Genomic DNA, 13,529 nt, shown 5'->3' with positions numbered 1-13,529 from the left:
CAAGCTATACAATTGAACACTTACATTGAGCTAACAAAATAAAAAATGGAGTTACTTTCTCTCAAAATAAAAGATTGTTCGCATGCATTTAAAAGATAGCTGAAAGCATGCTTTTGAAAAAATGCTGAGTGGTATTCATTTAGTAGCAATAGACTATTTTATAATTGTGAAGTTTAAATGTTTTCAGCGTACAGTGTTTAGAATTTTAGTTATCTGAAGTCTAAAAAACGTCATTGTGCTTGTAACGACTCCTTTTCTCTATTTTTAAGATTTTAGTCCAATGTTTCGAGTTCACTCAAACCGATTTGTTTATGGCAATGCCTGATACCATGAGTAAGCAATTACTTTAATACATTAGGACATATATTTACATCAGCTACTATTGTATAGACATCTCTACGCTTTACATCAGCTACTAATGCATAGACATGTATAGACACCTGTATACTTTACATCAGCTACCAATGTATAGACATCTGTATACTTTACACCAGATACTAATGTATAGACATCTGTATAATTTACATCAGCTCTCAATATATAGACATAGATCTGTATACTTTTCATCAGCCAGCTATGTATAGACATCTGTACTCTTACTGATTCTAGAATGTTCAGTTCAGAAGTGTCAACTCTGAATGATAGCAGAGCCTCATCAACATCGTGTTTCCAGTGAGCTTTTAGTATCTCCAGCGCTTCCTGTTTACTGATCACCGGAGTTGTGTCCACCAAACTAGCTGTATGTGATACAAAACCCTGCACTGTCTCTATTTCACCTGTGAACAGTCAATAGCAAAGTCTCCAACAGGGCTAGGAATGTGTTATACTAAGCAAGCCAATGATAGCAAGTAATGGAAGAATTTCCAGTGAGCAAAGGTATTGTATCAGACGATGCCTGAATATTGGAAAATTGTGAAGCAGAAAGATGTTGGAAAAGGAAAAAACTATCAGCTTACTGCAGTTAAGCTCACAAATATTTAATCAATTGAAGTTGTAAGGTATTTTATGCTATTAATTTCAACCTTTTAATAACACAATTTACTTGAATTTAAAAAAAGTTTAATTGTAATTTCAATTTAAGGCAAAAAATTATATAATTATTCAAATCACAATAAACTTGAATGTAGTTTAGGTTACGCATTTTGTATTTCAATTTATAAGTCTTCTGAACTGTTGAACCTTGGTATGAGTCATTTGTCATGTTGTGTGTCGTGTATCATGTGTCATGAGATGAGAGTCATTATATCAATATTAATTTCATTTCTGTGCCTGTAGTACGCTAAATCTAGTTTCAGAAGCATTAAAATCTACTATTGCTGCCATTAACTAAAACTAGTCTTGTGGTGTAAAAAATTGACAAGTTTGCAAGATAGCCTCAATGCTAGCTTAACACATCCAAGTTACAATAAATCGTAATATCCGTTAAATATCATTTTCTGACGAAAACTGCAACCACAGGCTAACTTACCCTGCTGATCATTATGTGTAGTTATCATAGCGCCATAGACTGGGATCTCTTCTGTTGTTTGAATCCATTTAGTTACATTTTCCTTTTCTGAAACTTTCCGGAATCCATCTCTGTTGTTTTCTAATCCAAGAGTAGCTGTTGGAGTCATCGTCTTAGGGACACACTTTGGTCTAATGAAATTTTTATCTCCACTCACTGTAACAATACGGATCTTCTGAAGGGAACGCACTGAGCTTTAATTCTTTTTATAAATGCACTTTTACGACTAAAATCATAAAACTCATCTTGGGTTGATGAAAGCGACAGAAAATAATAAAAAATTGGATCTTTATTATAAGAAGGGCCGTATCCATCAGTTCGTCTGCCTGAAGCCATAGTCGGAGGTTGAGAAAATATTGCATTATTCAGGATTCGATCTCACAACCTTCAGCTAAACAGTCCAACACTCTAACAACTACACTAACCACTCAAACAACAGGGTTAGTCGCTCTAACGAATTTGCTAATCACTCTAACGACTGCACTAATGGCTTTAACAACTGTGTTTATCGCTCTAACGAGTGCAGTAGTCGCTTTAACGACCGCCCTAATCGCTTTATCAATTGTACTAATCGAAGTCCTTTCAGATTTTGAGAATACTTGTACATTTTATAAATACACCTGACGATCTCTCGCTAGACTACTGACACTCGATTGTCAGGGTGCAAGGATAGTTCATAAATTAAAGAGAATAAGGACTTTAAAATATTATAAACTAAAACTGTTAAAATTACTGACCTGTGATTAGATAGAGAGTAGAGACTGGCATTAACAAGTGTCTTAAATTCATTTCTTCTTGATGGCAATATACTGTATGTTGAGCTTTCACTGAAACTTACAATAATAAAATCTTGCCTGGTTAGTTCACATTATATACTTTCCTGCTGATTGCACACCTCAGCATTGCAAATCATTTACACATGTTTACAAATGTATCAAAATATGCTTGACACACACTGGTAGTACGAATAAGCCTTTCCTAGAATTCTCTGGCCATTCAAGCTATTGATTGAGTTGGCTCATATTTGCTTTTCTGAAGTTTAAATTGCCTCATTCTTTTGGTTGTTTATTGGTCAACTAAAATCAAAGCTGTACTACTTTAAGAGCATACCTTCGCTACCACGTAAACTGTTGCAAATACAATAACTGACAAATAGAAAATTATGCATAAATTATGCAAATGGTATATGAAAAATGTTTGTCTTTGGCACAAAAAATGTTTGATACAAAGCTGCTAAGGTATTATTGCCTTATTATTACTGCCTGTGGATCTACTGTTACCACATTGCTACTGTAGGTCCCTTTAGCTGTTGTTGTTGTCACTAGCAACGTGCCTCTTTGAGTCGTTAAATTTGCTCCCTTGATCAGCTACCGAACATTATGGTCATGTTATCCCTGTTATTGTCAGTTATCCCTGTTATTGTCAGTTATCCCTGTTATTGTCAGTTATCCCTGTTATTGTCAGTTATCCCTGTTATTCTCAGTTATCCCTGTTATTCTCAGTTATCCCTGTTATTGTCAGTTATCCCTGTTATTGTCAGTTATCCCTGTTATTGTCAGTTATCCCTATTATTGTCAGTTATCCCTGTTATTGTCAGTTATCCCTGTTATTGTCAGTTATCCCTGCTATTTTCAGTTATCCCTGTTATTGTCAGTTATCCCTGTTATTGTCAGTTATCCCTGTTATTGTCAGTTATCCCTGTTATTGTCAGTTATCCCTGTTATTCTCAGTTATCTCTGTTATTCTCAGTTATCCCTGTTATTCTCAGTTATCCCTGTTATTGTCAGTTATCCCTGTTATTGTCAGTTATCCCTGTTATTGTCAGTTATCCCTATTATTGTCAGTTATCCCTGTTATTGTCAGTTATCCCTGTTATTGTCAGTTATCCCTGCTATTTTCAGTTATCCCTGTTATTGTCAGTTATCCCTGTTATTGTCAGTTATCCCTGTTATTGTCAGTTATTCCTGTTATTGTCAGTTATCCCTGTTATTCTCAGTTATCCCTGTTATTCTCAGTTATCCCTGTTATTGTCAGTTATCCCTGTTATTGTCAGTTATCCCTGTTATTGTCAGTTATCCCTGTTATTGTCAGTTATCCTTGTTATTGTCAGCTCCATTTCCCATTGTAATGTTACTATGAATTATTGACCATCTACAGATGCCAGTACAGTTAATTTTACCTATTGACAGGTGCATCTTAACAAACTTTTGTGCCCTCGTTCAAATGTTTAGATGTTTATTCAAAGGTTTAGATATTTGTACAAGGGTTTGGGTGCTCATTAAAATGTTTAGGATTTTATTTGAAAGATTAGAGGTTTATTCAAATGTTTAGGTTTTTAATTGAAGGGTTAGGCGTTTATTCAAATGTTTAGGCATTTATTTAGATGTTTAGGTATATATTCAAAGACTCGAGTGAAGGAATGATATTTCTGAAGCTTTACTTCAGATATAGCTTTACTAAGATATAATATGTAATCCCACGACCAAAAACGACCGAAGCGAATGTTTGGGAGCTTTATGATAAATGCATATGCGCACACAACTCCCAAAAAATTATCCATTAACAGCCGTTACCAAACCCTTGTACAATAATCCCATCAAAAAATTTAACCATTTTGTCTAGTCGTTTAAGTATAATAATAATACAAAACACATATAAACATGTTTAAATATGTTACCAAGCCTTTGAAAAGTTTCTGCAATATTCTAAAACTAACCCATCTGATCGGATTATACATAAATAGACAGATTAATTTGGCCAAAAATTGCGATAAAAACTTGACAAGCTTTTTCTAATCAAAATTAAGACCGGCCAATGAAATGCCAATAAGGCTGTGCGACAAATAGTAGAACTATTAAGCCGTGCGCATTTCACACAGAAAAACGTGCACATTTCACCAGTCTATGGCATTATCTAATTGCCGAAGGTTTCTGTAATTAACGTAAAAGGACTGAAAAGTAATCGTTTCTTTTTTGCCGATTTTACGAGACTCTGACATTTTGGACACTTATAACGAGTACTTTGGTATTCCAACTGATGTCCAAAGCAGTGAAAGTAAAGGAAATGACGATGATATTTTTCTAACGATTCTTACAATATTACCTATAAGATTATTACAATATTTAATTGTAAGAATAATTATTCGATTTTATAACATTTAGTTATGAGAATAATCATTCGAATTTACGAGATCGAAGTCGATAGTGACCGATGGTGTGCAATATGTTACTGTTATTATTTCTCTAAAGATTTTGTTGGTGGTACTAGGGCTGTGCTCAATATTTTGGTACTGCCAAGCCGTTTTTAATATCTGCAACATTAAGTAATAGGCCTACATTTTCTTATAGATATACAGTGAAACTCGGATAACTCAAACTTCAAGGGACCGAGCAAAAGTGTTCGAATTATCAGAGTGTTCAAGTTATCAAAGCACTGTCACAAGTCCATGTATTTACTTATTTAACAGTAGATACATGAACATATACAAACTATAATATAAATCAAAAGCCCAAATGGCTTGTTTCAAATTAGATGCTTCTAATGTAAAGTTTAAAACGTTTTTATCAAAAAGTATAGAGATTTTTCTATCACTTGAGATTGGTTTGTTGTTTGAGGTGATGTTATTGCCAGGACGTTTTTTAGATTGACATTGGCAAAACTTGATCGTTGCTGAAATGCTCAAAGAAAAGACATCTTTTTCTTTTGAGCGTTTTACCCACGATCAATTTTGCCGATCTTTCTTGAAGTTTATGGAAAGATTACCTTACTTTACCTGGGATTCGTTAAGAGCAACACTCCGAGGCAGTTCAATTAAAAGTTTTACGAGGTTTTACGGTACATTGTATATCACTCACGCTTTTTGAATGGATACTTAGTGAATGTACACACGTATTTTGTGTTTAGGTCAAACGATGAATAGTTTTTTTAGCTAAGACAACGTATACGTTTGACTACAACAATTCTTAAGACGTTTTAAACATTCAACATTCCGACGTTAATTCAACACGGAATCAACGTCGGAAAACTATTCATCACGGGCTAGCCGGGTCCCGCACTCAAGGATTTTCGCCACGCAAATACAAAACAAAAACAACATGCTGTTTTTGTTTTGTATGTGCGTGGCGAAAATCCTTGCGCCCGTGACCCGGCTAGCCCGTGCTGTTCATCGTATAGCAGTATAAATCAAATTTCACCAAACCTTTAGAACAGTCGTTGACAAAAATATTTTGTCGATGGAGGTAATAACGACGCTTATGAATTACGAAAAGTTGAGGTTTACCTCTATGGCTTGGAATAAAGTGATTTTCTAAAGCGATAGCAACCGTTTCGGTAGCCGTTGGGCAAAAAACAGTTCGTTATAACAGTGTTGAATTCGAGTTATATAGAGCCATTTATCATTGCGTGGGAACGGACCAAGCAAATCCAGTCGAGTTAACCATGCGTTCGCTATATCCGAGGGCGAGTTATCCATGTTTCACTGTACATCTATTTTTATGGCAACCAGCTAAAATCTGTTTAGATTTTTAAATTCAGCATAATTCTTTAGATATAAATACAGAAATCTAGATAAATATCACAACTTCTTGATATATATACACATATATATATACATGTATATATATACATGTATATATATATATATATATATATATATATATATATATATATATATATATATATATATATATATACTTATATATATATATATTTATATATTTATATATATATATATATATTACACAGCAGCTTGCCATTTTACTTCTAATATTGCATTTTTCCTATTGCAGGGAGAGGTGTAAACATATAATCTTTTCCTTTCATTATTGCTGTTTGTTGTACATAATAACACCCAGTACATTACAGCTACTGTTGCAGCTACCATTGCAGTTCTCCTATTGCACTGCAGTGCCATTTGACTGCTAATATTGCATTTTTCAACCAGCAGTACCCTTTCTTTTTCCATTATCACTTTGGTCGTGGGCTGTATGACAGGGAAATTTCTAGTAATATAGTTATGATATAATATTTGTAATATATGTTTTTGTTTTTTCTCTCATGGTCTAAAGTTATTATCATTCTATAAGCTTACAAGAAGTTGTTACTTCAATTTTTCCTTCTGCTAAAATGGCATAAAGATCAAACATAAATGTTGTACCTAAGTTGTATTCAATGTTTGAAACCCATCAACAATGCAACTCTTATTAGCCGCTGATAGAATTGACAGATATTCATTATTCAATAATACTATAGTACTAAAGTGCATGCAGGGTAATATCAGCGGTCTAAAATTTTATTGTAATGGTAAAATTTGGCAAACTTATACATGAATCTGTTATTAAAACAATTCAATTGGCTGAAAATTTGAACCTGTTATAACAATTAGTTACAATTTTAATAAATTTTACCACCAAAATGGTGGCAATTGTATTCTAGTCATTTCTGTTTTGTGTACTGATTTAGACTCAGTTTCTTATCATATTTCCTATGCTAAGAAGCAGCAATCAGGAAATACGGAGGAGTTAATCACTACTAATTTAATGCTTTGTGTTGGTGGAAGAGGACTTGGTCTAACTAACAAAACTATATACTAAGTTTGAATCATTAATTAACAAGTATACAGGTTAAACTAGCTTGTGTGAAGGTTAAAATGGAAAAAGATTACTAAGGTGTTGTGAATTTTTTCAATAATGCAAAACAGCTTATAATATTTTGTATATTTAAATTATAGATAGGCCTACATTGTAGTAAACCCAATGCATTGCCTCTAATTTGGGTCATCATGATTCACCTTATATAAATCAAATCAGTTGCTGTTGTATTGACCACAGTAGTCTACCAGCATATTTCTAATATAGTCTACTGCAATTAACCAGTAAACAAGGAAAAACACCTTGTGAAACTTGGCAGCTCTGATTCATTGTGTAATTTATCTTCAAATAGTACTTTTTATAGATCTCCCATGTAAACTATAGATCCATACTTCTTGTAACAACATTTCACCATGAAAACACGTTTTTATTATTATTAATTCAGCAAATTCATTTATTGTCCAGTAACTTTGTCAGACAACTTACACAATCATGTAGTCAATACTGAGGACACTATTGGCTATTACAGAATCATGTAGTCAATACTGAGTACACTATTGGCTATTACAGAATCATGTAGTCAATACTGAGGACACTATTGGCTATTACAGAATCATGTAGTCAATACTGAGTACACTATTGGCTATTACAGAATCATGTAGTCAATACTGAGGACACTATTGGCTATTACAGAATCATGTAGTCAATACTGAGTACACTATTGGCTATTACAGAATCATGTAGTCAATACTGAGTACACTATTGGCTATTACAGAATCATGTAGTCAATACTGAGTACACTATTGGCTATTACAGAATCATGTAGTCAATACTGAGTACACTATTGGCTATTACAGAATCATGTAGTCAATACTGAGTACACTATTAACTATTGGCTATTGGCTATTTGCATTCAATTTGACTTCAATCATTTTACTCAGGCACAATACGTCTTTTTATTACAATATATAATCTTCTGCAATCATATCAAGATAACTGACTCAATTGTGTTTCATTTTATTGTTTGCCTGATAGCGTTTTATGTCTTAATTGTATTAAGTTTTACCACCATTTTAATCAATTCTATTTAAACTCACATTAATATTTTTCTCACTAAATACTTTTATGTTTATTATGTTACTAATTTCTATGTATTTGTTTAAAGTTTTCACGGTTCAATGGTTTATGATTCAATAAATTATTACTAACCACACAATCAGTTGGACTCCATCCTAAACTCCCCATGAGCCAGTATATGCATATAAACTTTATTATCACTCTGTCAATGCTGTTCAAAGTAAATTAGACGATGAGACAAAAATAATATAGAATAGTAAATTAAAACTATGCATATTAGAAGAAAATCTCTTTTTGCATAATGCTCTTCTATAATATAAATTGGGAAGGTGTTGGTGTCTGTTATAAGGAGTAGTGGATTTTCTGAGGAAGTAGGAATTTAATGGATGGTCAGTCAGATTGGAGATACGATTTGAATATTTTTGACTGCAAATCTCTAACCATATAGACATTTCAACCTCAACGTTTTTCATAATTATTGTCTTTATATTTTGTTACTTTAAAAATAAGCCAGTGCTATAATTCTCACTATACAATTGTTACATGTTAGAAGCTTATTAATCTCAGCAAATGTCTGAGAATCTTGTTCCAGCCTCGAGAATTATTTTAATGAGAGCATCATGCGTAATAACTATGTGCATAACTAGTCCACACTGCAGCAAGGTGGTCGATTAGAGCATAAGGTAATGAGTTTGGTTGGGAAACTGAATACCTGGCTTTGATTCCTGTGCAGGACATTTTTTTCTCAGAACACTCTTAGCGTGGCTACTGACGGATGAACAGATGGACAGACAAACACAGCTCCTATTCTACAAATACTAGTACCCTGGCAGTCTAGTTTGTCATGAAACATCATTCAGTTGTGCAGATAAAGCACAGGAAATAAAAATTTGCAAAATTATTCCAAAATGTGTAAGGTGATTGGTTGGCACTGCCGTTAGAGTGATGGCTGAATGTTATAAGATTGAATCCTGTTTGATGCTATCTTTTATTGCAGCTTTTAACCTTGCCTTCAAACGCGCACTGCTCTTATTATAGTAAAAACCAGTCTCCTAGCAGCCTAGTGTGCTGTAAAAGATCGTCAAATGTGCCCATAAAGCACAGAAACTCACTATCTGTATGATTATGCTCAAATGCCAAAAACGATTGATTGGTGCAGGGTTTAGGGTTCGAATCCTGTGCATTGCTATACTTTTACTCAAGTTTCAATTGTGGATTTGAGCAGAGAGACAAATGAACAGACAGACATGAGAAATATATCTATATATATATATTTCTCAAAGTTTGTCTTCTGTTTGTCCTTCGGTATGTCCAGCTATAGCTATTAAAAATTTGAAATTAAAATTTCGCAATCTGCTGGACTTCAACTCACGAAGATTGCAACTGCGGGCTTGCAATCCAATTCTATAATCACAAGACTACAAAAGCTCTTACGATTTATAGCTCTTACTATATAACTTATACACCCTTTTCCTGTTTTCACACCCAAAATGGCCTATTAATTGAAACTCAGTGAACTTTTTTAACTCCATGAAACATGATAGTTTTTCGTGTTTTTGTGAACTTCCATTTCCGGTTTTTCGTAAAGTTCAATTGCTAAAACGCGGTCAAGACCAATTTTTCACACGGACAATTGTATTATCTCGAGTAGGAATAGCCTCTACATTTTTTCTTTGTTCAGTCGGACAAAGACAGTACGATATCTCATTTTTACATTTGTACCAGTATCGAGTGGTACTAGTATCATCATATTCAAAGTGTTGATAGATAGCTTCTGCTGGAACAGAAACCTTTTTTTGCACACATACACACATGTATGCAAGAATTGTTATTATTAATTCAGCATATTCAAGATTTTTATTTTGTTTTCTCAGCTCGTATTAATAGTATCATTACTAAATCATCATTTATTGTAATCGTAGTAAACAGACTTAATTTAGCTGTTACTTGCTAATTATTCCACATTTACATCTAAACCCTTTTATAACTGTTTTATTTTTTTTAATTTATTTGACTTGCACAAAACATTTTTTCATGATATGAAGTTGGAAAGTTACAGTTGTTTGACAGAGTATATATATATAAATAACATTTATATATATAGGCCTACGCTAGATGAATGCTTGGCGTTGCCCAGGTAATAAAAATCTTTGCAAAGAAAATTTATTTGTATTTAACATATAACAACAGGTACTATTCTAACTTTCGAACTTCATATCATGAGAAAAGTGTTTTGTGCATTTTAAATCAATAACATTTACAGTATCTATATATAAATAGATATTTTTCAAAAATATATTTTTTGAAAGAATTTGTTATGTGAATCTATATTAATGAAGTTTGCTGCCGAAATCCAAATGTAATTAGCAATGAAAATATAATATTCTGCATTTAAAGTTTGGAAAAGTGCTACTTGTAAGCATTTTACTGTTTAGATTTATTCTTATTCTATGAGAACTGAATATTACCAGCACTTTTTATATGTTTACAAAGTTTCAAACCTCACAAACCAGATTGCACAACCAGGATATAAAGGTTAATAATAAAATGGCCTTATGCACTAAACATGTATGCGTTTACTATCGATGAAATGTTTCTGTTTGACAGATTTGTAATCACTAGATTATACACCATGCATGAAACTGAAAAACATATTATACTATTTACCGTAAATCTTGTGACCTATTTTAACACATTTATGTTTGCAAAGTTGGTTAACATGTTTAGAAAAGTAGAATCTTTCCTCCGTGACACGTTGATAATTGATGAACGTTTTATCAGTTGTATTTGTGGATTCTTGTATTTGCATTCAGCTGTCTAGTGAGTAATTGCAGTCAATGTTAACAAAAACTCTTGCTATCCTAAGAGGTGACTAAATAGGCCTTTGTTAGTCTTCCTTCTCTTTGAAGAAAAGAGTGGTAAATCTGCCACAGAGCTGTCGGCTGCTGGTAGCATTATCTTCGTCTTGTCAACATCGACGTTCCCAGGTTGCGCAGTGCGTACCGAATGACCTGCACCACCTAATGTGTGTAAGATGTTCATCCAGCAGCTCTTTGGTGCCACAGCCTTCACCTCACTTGCGGCATTTGAGGCCCCCATCGAATGTTTGAGTTTATGAACTCTCTGTTACTATAATCTTCAATTCACTATCCCGACTTCTCAACAATACTTTTAGATTATCAACTTGCAAAACACGTTTGTTTAACTCACTTAATATTTATTGGTATCATTTTTTCTTTTTGAGATGTAATAAAAAGCATAGTTCTGTTGATGATTATCAATGTATCAATGTCAATAAAAAGTTATACATACATGCATACGTCTACACGCTTGTGTTTATGGAAAGCACGGAATTGAGTAAAGGACTCAATCCATGTACTAAAAGCCACCTTTAATACAAGAAGTCTTTGACCGCTGTGTCCATTTGAAATCTTTTATTTTTTGCAAAGGTATAACTTTCATCTTCTATGAGAGAATTTTACAGAACTATTCAATGTTATTTTTTGCTAAAAATGCAATTTAAAGCTTCATTATAAATGTATGAAAGAAAAAGCTAAATGTCATGAAAAGACCAAAAGAGAAAATAGCCAACCATTAAAAATTTAACTTTTGAGATTTTGCTTCAAAATCATTTTTATTTGCCAAGGTATTCAAACGAAGTAACAAAAATGCATCAGAAGCTAGTTTAATTTATAAAACATTTTGACTTTAAAGTAAGAATTAGCACTATATCATATATTTGTTTTTTCAAGCATGACAGAAAGTTTGGTCATCCAAACCCTACCCTATAAGACTAACCAATTAACATGCGAAAAAAATTGAGCCTATTAGTTGCAAAAATGTTCAGCTAAATTTTGAGAACTCCAATTCAAAAGAGGCAGCATGAATGGACATTGCTAAGACAAATTGCAAGAAAATTCTTATCAGTGCAAAGTTCAAGAGTGCAAACAGCGACATACGCAAAACATTCATTGAAGATTAAGCAATCACATTTGTACAAGAAGATTCCACTTTAGTTCGTTAAGACCAACTGGTTCATTGCTAAAAAATGAAAAACTGTTATAGAAAAAGAAGAAAAGCGAAGCAGATGCTTTGGTCACTGCTAGCTGCTAGCGTATTCCAGCCTATATACGTTGCAAAGAAAGAATCATTGTTGAAGAAAACTTTACTATAGCTATTTTCATTTTGTAACAGTTTTTAACTTTTTATTATAATAAGAGCCATGTCCATTCATCGGTCTGAAGCCAGACATACAAATTTGGAAATAAGAATACTTTCAAAGGGATTTGAACTTGCGCCTTCTGGCATAACAGAAAGGCATTTGAACACCTGCAATCCTGTTATTCCCATCTTTTTGGAATAACTGTGCACATAGTAATTACACCTGACAATCTCTCATGGCATATTGGACTGCCAGGGTACAAGTAGCTATAATAAGTAAAAATTTTTATTACATTTGGAACCTCTTAGGCTAAAAATATATTTAGGAAACAAATATTACAAAACTGGTTTGCTAGTTTTATAAACTTAAAGGGCGAAAATCGCGTAGAAAATTGTTACGGTTATATGATCTTGCTGACGCATTATCCTTAATGATTATAAAAAAGAAGTTTAGACAGCTGTCTTTAAATGAAGCAGCATAGTGAACCAAATATTTTAATTATACCTTGTTTATGAAAGCTGTTCACCGATTATAAACTATAGCTATTCTAATGCATGTAAAGATAGGTGAAAATTGAAAATACTATGTGGTTTCACTCTCACTGCTGGACTTCATTAACAATGCACCCTAGGTGAGCAATCACAGTAGACAAAAGATTTTTTGTTTTTCCCTTACGGGTGTTCATTGATTTAATGTGTAATACGCATTTTAAAATTTTGTGTTGTTTTGCGATGATTCAAGGTAAATAAGTTGTATTTGTTCAAGTTTTGGCATTGCAGTATGTACTTATATCCTGTGTATAGCTAGGCCTCCCGGAGGTGAAGCTTGCTTAGAGTTGCTCAAGCGTGTCTGCCCGCTACATTATGTTTGGTTCAAACGTGTGGCCATTGCAACATACCGTACTTCTGGTCATGTACACGCACAAACATGTACCCTTCCTAACACAAGAAGCCTTGCATAACAGATTTTGCAATGATGCTACATTCAATACCATGAATGTTTTCATGCATGCGTCAAAAGGAAATAAACAAAATTCTTATTGTAAAACTACAATAACAAAATGAATAAATTGTTTGCTTATAGTTAATCAACAGGTAGCTTAAATTTTAACTTAAAACTCAACGAAGAAATATTTGCAGCATATTTTAAAAGCATTGCATGTATGAAACAAATATTTTATAAGAACTCATTAACT

The sequence above is a fragment of the Watersipora subatra genome, chromosome 3 (genome assembly GCF_963576615.1).
Source record: "Watersipora subatra chromosome 3, tzWatSuba1.1, whole genome shotgun sequence".
Taxonomy (NCBI): domain Eukaryota; kingdom Metazoa; phylum Bryozoa; class Gymnolaemata; order Cheilostomatida; family Watersiporidae; genus Watersipora; species Watersipora subatra.
The sequence above is the reverse complement of the archived record's forward strand: the minus strand, read 5'-3'. Positions refer to the sequence as shown.